The following is a 16,318-nucleotide window of genomic DNA, read 5'->3' as shown; positions in this document are numbered from 1 at the left end:
ATCTTTTGAAAATCCCCCGCGAAAAGTTCCCCTTACGGAAAATCGCCTCCATGAAAATTCCCCGCCGTGGAAAATTTCCCAAAAAATTCCCCCCGTGAAAAATTTCTCTGGCATGGATAATTAAGCAGTCACGGAAGAAGCATGACAAATAAAATTTAACGAAAAAAAGAAGGAATTTTAGAATATTTTACTTATGTTTCAAAATATAGGCGAGGGCTAAGAATCAAACAGTTAGTGGTAACGAACTGTAAGTAAGGAGCGACCCGGCTCAATGGTAACCGAAAGTCTAAAAAACGGAATTTTGATATCAATAGATATATAAAAAGAATCAGATTTTAATTTTGATTTCAAATATATAAGTTTCATCAAGTTTAATCTTACACATCAAAAGTTACGCGCCTGAGAAAATTTGGCTTATTTTCGAAAAAAGGTGAAAAGACCCCTAAAAATTATAGAACCTTAATGAAACTCACACCATCATATTCAGCGTATCAGAAAACCCTACTGTAGAGGTTTCAAGCTCCTATCTACAAAAATGTGGAATTTTCTATTTTTTGCCAGAAAAAAGATCACGGATGCGTGTTTATTTGTTTTTTTCTTTTCCCCAGGGGTAATCATATTGACCTAGTGGTCATAGAATATCGTAGGAGGGCTCATTGGAACGGAAATTAAAAGTTCTAGTGCTCTTTTTAAGTGACCAAAAAATGGAGGGCAACTAGGCCCCCTCCCACGCTCATTTTTTTTTCAGAGTCACCCGATCAAAATTTTGAAATAGCCATTTTGTTCAGCATAGTCGAAAATCTAATAAATATGTCGTTTAGGATGACTTAATCTCCCACAGTTCCCAGGGGAAGGGCTGCAAGTTATGAACTTTGCCCATTGCTTACATATTTTATTGGTTATTGTGAAGTACAGACATTTTCAGGAAGGATTTTTTCTGGTGGGGGGGGGGAGATGGATGAGGGGTTTGTTCAGGAGAATCTTTACGTGGAGGATGTTTCTTTGGGGTAAGGGACATTTTTATGAAGGGGGCGCCGGATTTCCAAGCATTATTTAAAAACCGATCAGAAATTAAATTAAAAAAAAAGTTTTTTCAACTGAAAGTAAGAAGCAACATTAGAACTTAAAACGATCAGAAATTATTACGTATATGAGGGGGTTCGCCCCCAAGTCAATACCTCGCTCTTTACGCTACAGTTATTTTTAGTGCTTTCAAAAGAGCTATCTATTCTAATTAAACGGCCTTTGTGATTCAGGGGTTTGTGGATTAAACGAAATTTTAGCTTTTAACGTAAAGATCGTGGTATTGAATAAGAGGAGAAGCCCCTCATATACGTAATAGCATATACGTAATAAAAAAAACAATAAAAAAAAAAAGCGATACGGCTCAATAGTAATCGAAACTTTTAAAAACCGAATTTTGATGTCAATAAATGTATCAAAAGAATGGGCTTATAATGCTGATTCTATATATATATATATTTTATTAAGTTTAGTATTACTCATCAAAGGCTACGAGCCTGAGAAAATTTACCTGATTTTTTAAAGAGGGGGAAGCATCCCCTACAAGTGAAATAATTTTAATGAAAATCACACCGTCAGATTCAGCGTATCAGAAAACCCTATTACATAGGTTTCAAGATCATATCTACAAAAATCTGAAACTTTGTATTTTTTGCCAAAAGAAAAATTTACGAATATAGAAGTTCGTTACGTTAGTTAATTTGTAAATTACGTCAGAACCAAATTTAGAGACAGCCATTTAGCCAAAGAAAAGTAAAATCTTTATGCAAATTTTGTTTACTTATTCAATGACGGTGAGCCAAAATAAAAGCTGCATTAACTAAAAAACGATCAGATTTTAAATAAAAAAAAACAAGTTTTTTAAACTGAAAGTAAGAAGCGACAATAAAACTTAAAACGAACAGAAATTATTCCGTATATGAAAGGGGCTGTCCCCTCCTCAACGCCTCAGTCTTTACGCTAAAGTTTGACTTTCTCACAACTCTTTTTTTTTAAAAAAGAAAAAACTTTAGCGTAAAGAGCGAGGCGTTGAGGAGGGGACAGCCCCTTCCATATACGGAATAATTTCTGTTCGTTTTAAGTTTTAATGTCGCTCCTTACTTTCAGTTTAAAAAACTTGTTTGTGTTTATTTAATTACTAATAAGGTCAGGTATCGACCATAGGCGTCACTACCCGAAATATTTTGTTTATTTTACTTTTTTAGGGGGGGGGGGGGTATTAGTATGATCTAGTAAAAAAGAATTAATGCAAATGACTTCACATTGTTTCATAGATCATGAATTAGGTTTTAGTATGAAGTCGTTAACGGCTGTAAGCTGTAACCTACGATGTATGACGTCATTCGTCATCTTCTGCATGACCATGCAGATTTTTCGTCCAAAGTTTATGTCAAAAATTCCATTCTATTCAAAATTAAATTTTTTTAAAAGTAAGTTTTTCCAACTGAAAGTATGGAGCGACATTATAATTTAAAACGAACAGAAATTATTCCATATATGAAAGGGACTGTCCCCTCCTCAACACCTCGCTCTTGACGCTCTTCTATGGTAGTATTGGTAGTTCTGTATATGGTAGTTCTGTATAAACCCCCAGGGCATAACTTACAACCCTTGCACTGAGGGCTCTGAGGGGGTTATCGTCCTAAAAAACCTAATTTCCAGAATGTTCAGCTAAGTTGAACAGAATGGATATCTCATAATTTTGACTGGATATGTTTTGGAAAATGATGGGCGTGATAGGGGCGTTAGTCGCTATCCAATAACTTTCAACTATTAAAAAAGGCACTAGCCCGTTCAATTTCCAACTGAATAAGCCCTTTTGAAGTTTCTACAACAACACTTTCAATAAAAAACTTTATAGGCCCCCAGGGCATAGCTTACAACCCTTGTACGGAGGGCTCTTAGGGGGTTGTCATTCTAAGAGGCTTAATTTCCAGAACTTTCAACTAGGCTGAACAAAATCACTATCTCAGAATTTTTATTGGACGTGTTTGGGGAAAGGGTAGATGTGAGAGGAGCGTTAGTTGCTCTCCAATCACTTTCAACTATTAAAAAGGGCACTAGCCCTTTTAATTTCCAATTGAATGAGCCCTTTTGAAGTTTCTATGACAACGCTTTCAATAAAAACTTTATATATCCCCAGGGCACAACTTACAACCCTTGCCCTGAGGGCTATGGAAGCAGGGGTTGTCATCCTTAAAGACATAATTTTCAAAACTTTTAACTACGTTGAATAAAATGGTTATCTAAAAATTTTGATTGGATGTGTTTGGGGAAATGATATGCTTGGAAGGGGTATTAGTTGCCTTCCAATCAGTGGGTACTAGCCCTTTGAATTTCAAATCGAAAGAGCCCCTTTTCAAGTTTCTACGACAAAAATTTCAATAAAAAACTTATATGCCCCCAGGGCATCACTTATAACCCTTGCCATGAGGGTTTTGGGGGATTGTCCTCCTCAAAAACATATTTTCTATCTGGAAATCAACTACACTGAACAAAATGGCTATCTCAAAATTTTTATTGGATGTATTTGGGGGAATGATGGGTGTGTGTGGGGGGAGGGCCAGTTGTCCATACTTTCGACTATTAAAAAGAACTCTAGCCCTTTGAATTTCCAATCGAATGAGCTTTTTTTGAAGTTTCTACGTCAACGCCTTCTATAAAAACATTATATGACCCCAGGACATAACTTAAAACCCTTGCCCTGAGGGCTGTGGGGGAGTGTCCTCCTGAAAAACATATTTTCTATCTAGAAATCAACTACGCTGAACAAAATGGCTAGTTGCCCTCCAATCACTTTAGACTATTAAAAAGGGCACTAGAACTCTCGATTTCCAATCGAACGAGCCCCTTTTGAAGTTTCTACGACGACCCCTTCCATATGAAGTTCCCTGCTCTGAAGGGAAAAAATAATAAATGATACATTTTGCCGACATCATTCTTATATGCCCTCAGGGCATAACTTAAAACCCTTACCCCGAGGGTTGTGGGGTAGTGTCCTTCTTAAAAAAGGTATTTTGTATTTGAAAATCCACTACGCTGAACAAAATGGCTATCTCAAAATTTTGATTAGATGTGTTTGGGGGGAATAATGGGCTTGGGAGGGGGCATAGTTGCCCTCCAATCACTTTTGACTATTAAAATGGGCACTAGAACTCTCGATTTCCAATTGAATGAGCCCCTTTTGAAGTTTCTGTGACGACCCCTTCCATATGAAGTGCCCTGCTCTAAAGGAAAAAAAAATAATTGATACATTGTCCCAGCATCGTTCTTATATGCCCTCAGGCCATAACTTAAAACTCTTGCCCCGAGGATTGTGGGGAATTTCCTCCTCAAAAACACATTTTCTACCTGGAAATCAACTACGCTGAACAAAATGGCTATCTCAAAATTCTGATTGGATGTGTTTGGGGGAATGATATGCTTGGAAGGGGTTTGATGTGCTGGGAGGGGGCTTGGATGGGAGGGAATGATGTGCTTGGGAGGGGGCTAGTTGCCTTCCAATCACTTTTGACTATTAAATAGGGCGTTAGAACTCTCAATTTTCAATCGAATGAGCCACTTTTGAAGTTTTTACGACGACCCCTTCCATATGAAGTGCCCTGCTCTAAAGGGAAAAAATAATAAATGATACATTGTGCCAACATCGTTCTTATATGCCCTCAGGGCATAACTGAAAACCCTTGCCCCGAGGGTTGTGGGGTAGTGTCCTTCTTAAAAAAAAGTATTTTCTGTCTGCAAATCCACTACGCTGAACAAAATTGCTATCTCAAGATTTTGATTGAATGTGTTTGGGGGAGTGATGGTTGTTGAGGGGGGCTAGTTTCCCTCCAATCACTTTCGACTATTAAAAAGGGCACTAGCCCGTTCAATTTCCAACTGAATAAGCCCTTTTGAAGTTTCTACAACAACACTTTCAATAAAAAACTTTATATGCCCCCAGGGCATAGTTTACAACCCTTGCACTGAGGGCTCTGAGGGGGTTATCATCCTAAGACACCTAATTTCCAGAACTTTTAACTAGGCTGAACAAAATGGATATCTCAAAATTTTGATTGGATATGTTTGGGAAAATGGTGGGCGTGAGAGGGGCGTTAGTCGCTATTCAATCACTTTCAACTATTAAATAGGCCACTAGCCCTTTTAATTTCCAATTGAATGAGCCCTTTTGAAGTTTCTATGACAACGCTTTCAATAAAAACTTTATATATCCCCAGGGCACAACTTACAACCCTTGCCCTGAGGGCTATGGAAGCAGGGGTTGTCATCCTTAAAGACATAATTTTCAAAACTTTTAACTACGTTGAATAAAATGGTTATCTAAAAATTTTGATTGGATGTGTTTGGGGAAATGATATGCTTGGAAGGGGTATTAGTTGCCTTCCAATCAGTGGGTACTAGCCCTTTGAATTTCAAATCGAAAGAGCCCCTTTTCAAGTTTCTACGACAAAAATTTCAATAAAAAACTTATATGCCCCCAGGGCATCACTTATAACCCTTGCCATGAGGGTTTTGGGGGATTGTCCTCCTCAAAAACATATTTTCTATCTGGAAATCAACTACACTGAACAAAATGGCTATCTCAAAATTTTTATTGGATGTATTTGGGGGAATGATGGGTGTGTGTGGGGGGAGGGCCAGTTGTCCATACTTTCGACTATTAAAAAGAACTCTAGCCCTTTGAATTTCCAATCGAATGAGCTTTTTTTGAAGTTTCTACGTCAACGCCTTCTATAAAAACATTATATGACCCCAGGACATAAATTAAAACCCTTGCCCGAGGGTTGTGGGGGAGTGTCCTCCTCAAAAACATATTTTCTATCTGGAAATCAACTACGCTGAACCAAATGGCTAGTTGGCCGCCAATCACTTTCGACTATTAAAAAGGGCACTAGAACTCTCGATTTCCAATCGAACGAGCCCCTTTTGAAGTTTCTACGACGACCCCTTCCATATGAAGTTCCCTGCTCTGAAGGGAAAAAATAATAAATGATACATTTTGCCGACATCGTTCTTATATGCCCTCAGGGCATAACTTAAAACCCTTACCCCGAGGGTTGTGGGGTAGTGTCCTTCTTAAAAAAGGTATTTTGTATTTGAAAATCCACTACGCTGAACAAAATGGCTATCTCAAAATTTTGATTAGATGTGTTTGGGGGAATGATGGGCTTGGGAGGGGGCTAGTTCCCCTCCAATCACTTTTGACTATTAAAAAGGGCACTAGAACTCTCGATTTCCAATTGAATGAGCCCCTTTTGAAGTTTCTGTGACGACCCCTTCCATATGAAGTGCCCTGCTCTAAAGGAAAAAAAAATAATTGATACATTGTCCCAGCATCGTTCTTATATGCCCTCAGGCCATAACTTAAAACTCTTGCCCCGAGGATTGTGGGGAATTTCCTCCTCAAAAACACATTTTCTACCTGGAAATCAACTACGCTGAACAAAATGGCTATCTCAAAATTCTGATTGGATGTGTTTGGGGGAATGATATGCTTGGAAGGGGTTTGATGTGCTGGGAGGGGGCTTGGATGGGAGGGAATGATGTGCTTGGGAGGGGGCTGGTTGCCTTCCAATCACTTTTGACTATTAAATAGGGCGTTAGAACTCTCAATTTTCAATCGAATGAGCCGCTTTTGAAGTTTTTACGACGACCCCTTCCATATGAAGTGCCCTGCTCTAAAGGGAAAAAATAATAAATGATACATTGTGCCAACATCGTTCTTATATGCCCTCAGGGCATAACTTAAAACCCTTGCCCCGAGGGTTGTGGGGGAGTGTCCTTCTTAAAAAAAAGTATTTTCTGTCTGCAAATCCACTACGCTGAACAAAATTGCTATCTCAAGATTTTGATTGAATGTGTTTGGGGGAGTGATGGTTGTTGAGGGGGGCTAGTTTCCCTCCAATCACTTTCGACTATTAAAAAGGGCACTAGCCCGTTCAATTTCCAACTGAATAAGCCCTTTTGAAGTTTCTACAACAACACTTTCAATAAAAAACTTTATATGCCCCCAGGGCATAGTTTACAACCCTTGCACTGAGGGCTCTGAGGGGGTTATCATCCTAAGACACCTAATTTCCAGAACTTTTAACTAGGCTGAACAAAATGGATATCTCAAAATTTTGATTGGATATGTTTGGGAAAATGGTGGGCGTGAGAGGGGCGTTAGTCGCTATTCAATCACTTTCAACTATTAAATAGGCCACTAGCCCTTTTAATTTCCAATTGAATGAGCCCTTTTGAAGTTTCTATGACAACGCTTTCAATAAAAACTTTATATATCCCCAGGGCACAACTTACAACCCTTGCCCTGAGGGCTATGGAAGCAGGGGTTGTCATCCTTAAAGACATAATTTTCAAAACTTTTAACTACGTTGAATAAAATGGTTATCTAAAAATTTTGATTGGATGTGTTTGGGGAAATGATATGCTTGGAAGGGGTATTAGTTGCCTTCCAATCAGTGGGTACTAGCCCTTTGAATTTCAAATCGAAAGAGCCCCTTTTCAAGTTTCTACGACAAAAATTTCAATAAAAAACTTATATGCCCCCAGGGCATCACTTATAACCCTTGCCATGAGGGTTTTGGGGGATTGTCCTCCTCAAAAACATATTTTCTATCTGGAAATCAACTACACTGAACAAAATGGCTATCTCAAAATTTTTATTGGATGTATTTGGGGGAATGATGGGTGTGTGTGGGGGGAGGGCCAGTTGTCCATACTTTCGACTATTAAAAAGAACTCTAGCCCTTTGAATTTCCAATCGAATGAGCTTTTTTTGAAGTTTCTACGTCAACGCCTTCTATAAAAACATTATATGACCCCAGGACATAACTTAAAACCCTTGCCCTGAGGGCTGTGGGGGAGTGTCCTCCTGAAAAACATATTTTCTATCTAGAAATCAACTACGCTGAACAAAATGGCTAGTTGCCCTCCAATCACTTTAGACTATTAAAAAGGGCACTAGAACTCTCGATTTCCACTCGAACGAGCCCCTTTTGAAGTTTCTACGACGACCCCTTCCATATGAAGTTCCCTGCTCTGAAGGGAAAAAATAATAAATGATACATTTTGCCGACATCGTTCTTATATGCCCTCAGGGCATAACTTAAAACCCTTACCCCGAGGGTTGTGGGGTAGTGTCCTTCTTAAAAAAGGTATTTTGTATTTGAAAATCCACTACGCTGAACAAAATGGCTATCTCAAAATTTTGATTAGATGTGTTTGGGGGAATGATGGGCTTGGGAGGGGGCTAGTTGCCCTCCAATCACTTTCGACTATTAAAAAGGGCACTAGAACTCTCGATTTCGAATTGAATGAGCCCCTTTTGAAGTTTCTACGACGACCCCTTCCATATGAAGTGCCCTGCTCTAAAGGAAAAAAAAATAATTGATACATTGTCCCAGCATCGTTCTTATATGCCCTCAGGCCATAACTTAAAACTCTTGCCCCGAGGATTGTGGGGAATTTCCTCCTCAAAAACACATTTTCTACCTGGAAATCAACTACGCTGAACAAAATGGCTATCTCAAAATTCTGATTGGATGTGTTTGGGGGAATGATATGCTTGGAAGGGGTTTGATGTGCTGGGAGGGGGCTTGGATGGGAGGGAATGATGTGCTTGGGAGGGGGCTAGTTGCCTTCCAATCACTTTTGACTATTAAATAGGGCGTTAGAACTCTCAATTTTCAATCGAATGAGCCACTTTTGAAGTTTTTACGACGACCCCTTCCATATGAAGTGCCCTGCTCTAAAGGGAAAAAATAATAAATGATACATTGTGCCAACATCGTTCTTATATGCCCTCAGGGCATAACTGAAAACCCTTGCCCCGAGGGTTGTGGGGTAGTGTCCTTCTTAAAAAAAAGTATTTTCTGTCTGCAAATCCACTACGCTGAACAAAATTGCTATCTCAAGATTTTGATTGAATGTGTTTGGGGGAGTGATGGTTGTTGAGGGGGGCTAGTTTCCCTCCAATCACTTTCGACTATTAAAAAGGGCACTAGCCACTCCAATTTCCAATTGAATGAGAAAGTTTCCCTTTTCGAAGTTTCTATGACAACTCATTCGATACGAAGTGCTCGGGTAGGGAGGAAAAAAAACAAGAAACAATACACTGTGGCAACATCGTTCTTTACTCAGGCAGCGCTATTGCGCTGCCTATGATTTATGGCCGTTTTGAGTTTGAATTTTTATAGGACTGTATTTTTACTGGTCTTAAGTTTAATATGGCACTTTACTTTTCTTTGAAAATAGTCTTTTTCGGGGAGTTGTTTTTAATTAATTTCTGTTCGTTTTTTATCGCAAAAGTTTTGTTATTGTCTAAGATAATAAATATTTCTCCAGTTTTTTAAGTCTCCGGCATAAGAACTTAAATATCTGATTCCAAATATGCCCTTCTGACAATCTATATGCACTTCATTCCCTAAAAGCAGTCACAAGTAGATTTAGTAGCAGCTGCAAGCAGTCACATTTGCAAATGGTCGCAGTCAAGATTAGTTGCAGTTGTAACCATTTTCAGCCGCAATATTAATATTAGAAGTGGCCCTAAAAGTTTCAAGTTAATACTTTTAGCCTTTCTAAGATATTGTAGATACGCCTTTTTGATAACTTGAATGCAGATAATTTCTTTTGATTTGGCTCAACATACCCCTAAGTATTCCCCGAAATTTCACCTCAATGTCGTTAGCCTTTTTGGACCTTCCTTTTTCACTGTCCCTCTCAAAATGCCTTTAAAGTTTCAACTTAATACCCTTAGCCGTTCCATAGATATTTCTGTTGTATCCTTTTGACAAACCTCCTGCACATACTGTGTTTTGATTTCGTTTGACGTATCCATTAAAATTTTCTAAAAGCTTCACCTTTGTACTCTTAGCCTATTTGGAGACTCAGGATCAAGTGTGCCCCTTTTTTCCAATAACAAGCCCTTATATTAACACTGGACAACTTTTATAACTCTTGCCCCAGGGGCTGTGGGGGGGGGGGTTATGTCATCTTCGGAGGCATAGTTATTTGACTTTCCGATTATTTTAAGGCACATGGCTGTTTAAAAATTTTGATCAGATATTCTTGGAGAGAGGGCAGATACACAGGGATTGGTTGTCCTCCGACCACTCTTCAACGTCCCCCTCAACATAATCTGATAATTTAAACTGAATACCTTCAGCCATTCTGGATATATTGCAGATACTCCTTTTTGATAAACTGGATGCACATTGCATATTTTGATTTAGTTTTACATGCCGCTCAACATTACCCGAAGTTTCACCTTAATACCCTTAGCCATTCTGGAGGCACCCAGAATGAAACATCCTCCCTTTTCCTAATGATAAATCTTGCGTAAAAAAGGGCAAATTGTGTAGTTTACAGTCCTTACCATGAGGACTATGGGGGGCATTGTATTCCATGAGTTACTAGATCTTTTGAATGTTTCGAACAAAATTGCTTTTTCAAAGCTTGGACCAGTGATGAGGGAATGGAACATGTATAAAAGGGCAAGGGAAGCTGATTGCCCTCCGACAGCCTTCAACATCCCCTACACATCCCCTGAAAGTTTCAACTAATACCCTCACATGTTCATTACATATTGCTGATACACCCAATATGACAACCAGCATGCACACTTTTTGTTTTATTGTGTTCGGCATCCCTCTCAAAAGCTGTGGGGTGGGGGGTATTTCATCTTCATAGGCATAGTGATTTGGCCTTTAGACTATTTTCAACAAGATGACTATTCCAAAATTTTTATCGAATTTGTTTTTGAAGAAAAGCAAATATAAGAGCATGGGAGGGGGCAGACTGCCTTCCCACCACTTTGCAATATCCCCCTCAATATGTCCTGAATGTTTTAGCTGAATACCCTCAGTCATTTTTAAATGTCCCCTTTTCATAAGGATCTATCCTGCATGTAAACCTTGGGCAAATTGTAAGTTACAGTCGCTGGCCCAGGGGGGGGGGGGTGGGTATGACATTTCTGGAGGCATAGCTTTTAGACCTTTTGACTAGTTTGAAAAAAAAAATAACAATTTAAAATTTTCGATCAGTGTTGACCAGAAGGGGTACCTATAAAGGACAAGGAGGGGAGTGGTACTGGTTGCCCTCCCGTCTCTCTTCAACATGACCTCAACATACCTTGAAAGTTTCAACTTAACACTCTCAGCAGTTCCTTAGATATTACTCTTATTCCCTTTTCACAACCAGCAAGCACATAGTGTATTCTGATTGTGCTCGGCATCCCTTTCAACATTTCCTTAAAGTTTCATCTTAATACCCTAAGCGTTTTTGGAGACCCAGGATCAAACATGCGCTCTTTTCCAATAAAGAAAACTTATATATTAACAATGGACAACTTGCACAGCTTACAGTCCTTGTCCCTGCGGTTGGAAGGGGGGATGTCAACTCCAAGGTATAGTTTTGTGGCCTTTAGACTATTTTGAAAATATATCTATCGCGAAATCTTGATCGCATGCATTTGGGGGAAAGAGTGGGGGGCTGCTTACCCTCCAATCAACTTTGACTCTTAAAAATGATAGTAGAACTTTCGATTTCCAATCGAATTAGCTCCCTCCAAAGTCTATACGACCACACCTTCCATAAGAAACCTTATATGATTACAATGAGTAACCTGCTAACTTGCAGCTCTGGCCCTGAGGGTTGTAGGGATTTTTGTCAACCCTGGTGATATAGTTATTAGACTTTTGGACTAATGTGAGCAAAACAGCTATCTCAAAATTTTCATCGGATGCACTTGGGGGAAACGGCTTTTTTTGTTATTGCACATGTGGTGTAAATAAACAAACTTGAAACACAACGCAAAGTCTTATGTTTTCAATGTGAAAGGTCCCGAATCCCATTATATAGTTCCTTGGTTACAGGAACGTTGTTAAAATAGGTTTTTTCTTATGTTCTGGTAATAGCTGAAATCTTGAGGCAGCAAAAAAAAAGTAAATGTGAAGGAAGAATATTAAAAATAAATGACTAGTTGATTCTTTGGTCAAAATGCCACGGTTTAGATTTCGATTGTACAATACAACCTAGAATTTCCATTTTAAAAACTTCCTAATTTTTGGCAAATCATTTTAAAATAATTTGTTAAAATTGAGCAAATAATTTTTTTTATTAAAACTAAGTAATTAGATTAATAAGATTTTATTTGAAGTTTAATTAAAATAATATAAATTTAATCAAAAGAAATTTGATTTAATTTTAGTTAAACAAATACATTCGAGGTTTCCTTTCACAGAAAGTTTATTAGAGATAGTTGGGGATCTATTTTGTCTAAGTTTTTTATACTGTTTTAATGCTACTATCATAAATGATAAATTCGGTACTATGCCTCCAAACGTATATTATACCTTCTAAACAGCTCTAGGCCGAGGGGTTACCCACTTCCCTCGACCCGATGTGCATGTCAGCAACGCAACGCGTACCGCACAGTTCCCCCACGAAAATGGTATCTTTGACAATAATCGGCATAAGAATTATGGAATATTTCCACCACGCCATACTTGGCACACTCCACAGGGTGTACATCATTTCTGAGACCGGGTAGCCCCTCGCTTTAAGCACTGACTCATCATTTTTAGATTTCAATTGCTACTGAATTCGTTTTGCTTATAATTTCTACGTTCCAAACGAGCATTTTGATTGACCCCAAAGCAAAAAGAGGACTGTGGCATTTTCACCGTTAGAAAGAGAGCAAAGAGAAGATTAGAAAGAATAGAGCAAATAAAAGGGTTTAGATATATTAAAATAATATTTAAAAATATCATTGTAGCTTTATGCTTATACTGAGTATTCAAAAAACTGACTTGAAAACAAGATTGTGTCCAGGGGGAGGGGATATGGGGTTTGAACCCCTCCCCCAATATGTTTTATCCAGTTCGTAAAACATAACAAAAATGCATATAAACAAATTTTTGGTGTTTTTCAAAGTTTTAAATGTAACTCCCCCCCCCCACCCGAACAAAATCCTGGATGTGCCTTTGCTTGAAAAACAACTTTCAGAACAAACTTCTTTGAACTGTTCGTAGTTGCAAATCCTTAGGAGCGAAATTTTTCAACATTTTAAGAAAATTATTAAGCATCGTGTTTTAGCAGGAGTAGCACCTGAATGTTTACGCCTTTTTCCCTACGGGACATTATATCGAACAGGTAGTGATGGAAGTTTGGGAAAGAGCTAATGAGTAATCAGAATGAGGGTACTACCATTTCGACTAACCGTCACAAGCACTAAGCGTCATAACATCTAAAAGAAAAATCCGTCAGAACCACTAACCGTCATAACATCTAAAAAAAAATTATAAGTTTATATAAGCTAATTGTAATAAGTATATAGTAGTTTAGAAACAAATTTCGGCTATATATTTGCACATCAGAGGGGTGGGGGTAAAGCATAGCATATATTAAATACGTAACCTAACCTAACCTAGGTACCTTTTCCCACCTAAACCCCAAAAAACTAAGTTTTAAAATTTTAGATGTTATGACGGTTAGTGGTTCTGACGGAATTTTTTGTCGATGTTATGACGGATTTTGTAGTGTTCCCGACGTTAGTGCTCCTGACGGGTAGATGTTATGACGCCTTCCCATCAGAATGTCCGCTCTACAAGCGGACATTCACAATGATGTTATCACAATGATGAAGATTACCGAAACAAATATAAGAAAAAAGTAATTATATTGTGACATGAAAATAGCGTTTGTTAAATGGGTACTATACCATTATCCGGGCCTCTCTAAAAAGTCAAGTTTGTTTAATGCTAATGAAATAAAATAAAATAGGATGAATATATAATAGTTTAGAAACAAATTTAGGCTATATATTTGCACATTAGGGGGAGTGGGGGACAAAGCGTAGCATATATTAAATATGTAACTTAACCTAACCTAGGTACCTTCCCCCCAAAAAAAAACCTAAAAAACAACACTTTAAATATTTAAAAACCACGCTGTACAATGTATTTCTCTACAGCGGTGTATTGAATAATCTCATAAAAATAGTTTTTTCATTGCGTCTCTCCCGTTTGACTGTAGCATCTCTCGTTTGACTTCTTTAGAGAGGCCCAGATAATGGGAAAGTACCGTTTTTCCGACCGAGCATTCAGTTTTGACAAGTAGTGGTTCAACTGCAACACAAACATCATTATTTTAGAAGTGAATTGAACCAAAGAATAAAATAATAGATCATTACACCCAACATTCTAAAAAAACATAGATGTAAATCCATAGCTCCTTGGTCACTTCACTTAGAAAGACATAGCCCCTCAATTCTGAGTGTATACTCAAAACTTGTTATTGCAACAAACCAAATTAACTGATTTAAGCAAACGTTTATTTGATCGAAAACAATTCTAGACCCGACAAATATTCGTCCCAAAAATGCTGATAGAAATAGCGAAGCGACAGAAGCAAACAGGTATTTCAGAAATAGATAAAAAGGGTGATAAAATTAATAGAAATGAATAAAATTGGATTCAGCACGTCTGAAAACCCTTAAATGAAGAATATAAGCTCCTTTGCCCATCACCTAAAAGCAATATGGGCCCTCATTTTCTGCCAATATAAAGTTGTTTGGCGAAATACCGAACTAAAAAACCTAACCAAGTTTATTGATGAGTAAATGTTTCTTTCTGCAAAACTTTGTTACAAAGAGTTGAATTGACCAGTGGTAGTACTGCTGTGGCAACAATATTTCTTTCATAAATAGAAAGAGGAGAAGAAGAATCAAGTGTTTGGTTGTGAGACCTACCATGTCCAAAACCCACAGCAACAAGGAGGTGACCTAATACCACAATGCGCCATCATATTGCAGCGATTGTGGCAATCTAGTAAAGAGCGATTTATTTAATCCAAAAAAGTGGAATTTCGATTTGTGAAAAACAGTACATTGAGAAAAATTATAATTTGATTTTGGTTACAAAAAGTAATCATCATTACCTTAAACACTTAATGCACATAAATTATTGTAGTAAAAATAAAATATGCGTAATACTGAAGAGGGGCAAAACAATCCCCAAAGAGGGTTGGACTTGAATAAAATTTTTGCTGTTCAATTTTTTGTAGTAAAGCATAGTCCAACCCTTTAAGACTGTTGGTGTTGAACATGGTTTTTCTGGTCTGAAACCAAAAAATGGCCCAAACGGTGTTTTACTAGGGATAGCATCTGGTTTAATATAATAACAATAAAATTATTATTGTATTTCAAAACTTATATACCGTATACAAAACATTTATGCAAATAACGACAGAATAGGTGTAAAATATGTGAATTATTAAATATTAAATTCAATAAGTTTAATCAAACAGTTCGTGGTAATGAACTGTATGTAAGGAGCGACCCGGCTCAATAGTAACCGAAACTCTAAAAAACGGAATTTTTATGTCAATAGATATATCAAAAGAGTAGGCTATTTATGGTGATTTAAAATACATAAATTTCATCAAGTTTAGTCTTACTCATCAAATGTTATGAGCCTGAAAAAATTTCCCTGATTTTTGAAAATAGGGGGGATATCAGCCCTTAAAAGATAAAGTGATATCAATGTAAATCACACCGTGAGATTTAGTGTATCAGAGAACCTTACTGAATAGGTTTCAAGCTCCTATCTTCAAAAATGTGGAATTTTGTGTTTCTTGCCAGAAGAAAGATCACAGATTGTTTTTTTTTCTCAGGGACGATCGTATCGACCCAGTGGTCCTAGAATATCGGGAGAGTGCTCATTCGAACGTAAATTAAAAGTTCTAGTACCCTTTGTAAGTGACCATAAAATTGGAGGGCAACTAGGCCCCCTCCCCGTCCCCTTTTTTCCAAAAACCGTCCGATCAAAATTTTGAGATAGCCATTTTGTTCATCATAGTCGAAAGGTCCAATAACTATGCCTTTGGGTATAAGAAAACCCCATGCAGCCCCAGGGGAAAGGCCTTTAAGTTATATAGATAATTTCGGAGACCACACTGCCTTTCCATGACGATAAAATAAAAGTTCAAATAGGGATAACATCCTTTTTAATAGACAGTGTATAATGAATTTCACAAAAAATACTAGATATTTCGGTCACATATTCAGTGACCGTCATCAGTAGTAAAACTGATGACGGTCACTGTATATGTGACCGAAATATCTAGTATTTTTTGAATAAATTTATTATACACTGTCTATTAAAAAGGATTTTATCCCTATTTTAATCTTTTATTTTATCCTTTAAGTTATAAAATTTGCCCATTGTTTGCGCATAGTATTTGATATTGGGATGTAGGCATACATTTTCGGGTGGGGCAGGTGGAGGAGGACAAA

The 16,318-nt window shown here is 37.7% G+C and overlaps 1 protein-coding gene across 3 annotated transcripts in view; it reads left to right on the top strand.

Annotated features, from left to right (window-relative positions):
* The window catches only part of LOC148950065 (G protein-coupled receptor moody-like), a 343,869-nt gene that overhangs the window by 94,179 nt on the left and 233,372 nt on the right, over nt 1-16,318 (top strand). The window lies entirely within an intron of this gene.

Source organism: Artemia sp. Qi Xiang Cuo, chromosome 7 (genome assembly GCF_049724085.1).
Source record: "Artemia sp. Qi Xiang Cuo chromosome 7, ASM4972408v1, whole genome shotgun sequence".
NCBI lineage: Eukaryota > Metazoa > Arthropoda > Branchiopoda > Anostraca > Artemiidae > Artemia > Artemia sp. Qi Xiang Cuo.
This window is presented reverse-complemented; position numbering and strand designations above follow the sequence as displayed.